The following is a 1974-nucleotide window of genomic DNA, read 5'->3' as shown; positions in this document are numbered from 1 at the left end:
CAAATCATTAAGTATTTTTAATGCAGAGAAGCAAATTGCATGACAATTAAAAAAAAAAATCGCTTGAAATGTAATCGATCCCAGGTAGTAAACAAGCTCCTTGCGCCTTTGTAACATTTTTTTTTTTTTTTTTTTGGTTTTTCGAGACAGGGTTTCTCTGTGTAGCTTTGTGCCTCTCCTGGAACTCACTTGGTAGCCCAGGCTGGCCTCGAACTCACAGAGATCCGCCTGGCTCTGCCTCCCGAGTGCTGGGATTAAAGGCGTGCGCCACCACCGCCTGGCACCTTTGTAACATTTGTGAAGACCTAGTCTTTAGCCAAACTTACCTGACGTAGTACCATGAAACAATATTTCCTCATTATAATTATACAGGTTAAAAGGCACTCACAAGCGTGGCCGAAATAGCTCAGTTGGGAGAGCGTTAGACTGAAGATCTAAAGGTCCCTGGTTCAATCCCGGGTTTCGGCAGTGATTTTATACAGCACTACCTGGACTGCCACTGACGTTCAGCCGGATCTTTATAGTAATTACTGTACTCGCTGATGTCATCTTGTGTCTCTTCCTCATTATGTGTTCCTGCCGTCATTTTTGAGTAGTATAGAGTTAGTGTACCCTGACTGGTACTCTACTGAGCACAGCTCACTTCCTGATGACCTCACCTTTCTTTCGGGTTTCCTATATGGTGCCTGCCAGCTTCGAGATTTGGGGCTCCGGCTCAGGCTGGGCATGGGGTGTGGCTGAGCTGGATCCTACAGCCCGAGGGTTCTGAAGCCCAGGTCTCTGCTTGCCTGGCCCCTTCTGGAAAGAGTGTGGCTCACAGGGTTTGTCCATGTGGGGTGACAATAACTAGGATCCGCAGACTGCCGGTGGATGGAGTGCGGGGGAATGAAGGAATCCTTGTCCGGTTTTGGGGGAATGAAGGAATCCTTGTCCGGTTTCGGCCTACACTAGCGTTATCAGGCCAAATACAGCACACCTAAACAAATGTGAACTTCAGAGACATAACCCTTTAGAATAATCATTGTCCCAAATTTTGCAGGGAACATATAAAGCAAATGTCGTTGTTTCCGTGGAATTCCGGTGTAACTAAATGCCTGTATTTTCATTTGCTACATTGAAAACCACTATTACACAGCCTCCTGCCCTCCGACTTCAATGCTCATTCACCTTGAGTCCCACCCAGCAAAGGTACCCAGACTCCAATCACTCAACTGAATTTAAGAGAGAGAACGATACTGAGCCTCACCGCTTCACAGTTTTTACAGGCATATCTGCATCGTTGAGCTGACTGATTCACACCTCCAAATACCCCGCTTCATCCCCCTCCCCACATACCCCACATGTGTCTAGGCCTCCAGAAGCTGACCAGAAGAACTGTGGTGGAAAACAAGAGATTCCGAAGGCTTTGGACTGGATTCTAATACAAAACAACAAACAAACCCAGAAACGTTCTAGGGTGGTGAGTCAGCCACGAGAGAACGCAATGGAGCAATGCTCAGGGAGTAAACAGAGCCTTCTATGAAGCCAGGTGCCAGGCTGAACCACGGGCAGAAAAGACCCAAGTCTCGCATTCTGAGAACACGCACTATGGTAAGAACAACAGCAGTTCCCACAGCAGTAAACCCAGCAGCTTTCTGCAAGCCGACTCTTGTGCTTCTCCTTCCCTTAATCGCCAAGAGGCTAGATGATACGGGGCTTCATCCACCAAATCATTAGGTTCCTGGGAGGAAAGATTTTTTTTGGTCAGAGACTCGTCAAACTCCAATGATGACCAGAACAAACCGAAATGGCCATCTAATAAACTGGACAGTTCAAACTTTGAACGATGGATGTCACATGAGCTGTGAGTAATTTTTACGTGTCAAGTCGGACAACAGTGCTTGGTTATTTGGTTTGTCTGGCTGAACACCAATCTAGATGTTATTGGAGAGAGAAAGAGAGAGAGAGAGAGAGAGAGAGAGAGAGAGAGAGAGA

The 1974-nt window shown here is 46.8% G+C and overlaps 1 non-coding gene across 1 annotated transcript; it reads left to right on the top strand.

The window, feature by feature from the left end:
- Window positions 1-395: 395 nt before the first annotated feature.
- On the top strand, window positions 396-468 carry Trnaf-gaa (transfer RNA phenylalanine (anticodon GAA)). Its single transcript has one exon. It is a non-coding gene; the product is annotated as a tRNA-Phe (tRNA).
- Window positions 469-1974: the final 1506 nt, after the last annotated feature.

Source organism: Peromyscus eremicus, chromosome 1, assembly GCF_949786415.1.
Source record: "Peromyscus eremicus chromosome 1, PerEre_H2_v1, whole genome shotgun sequence".
Classification (NCBI taxonomy): Eukaryota; Metazoa; Chordata; class Mammalia; order Rodentia; family Cricetidae; genus Peromyscus; species Peromyscus eremicus.
The sequence above is the reverse complement of the archived record's forward strand: the minus strand, read 5'-3'. Positions and strand labels throughout refer to the sequence as shown.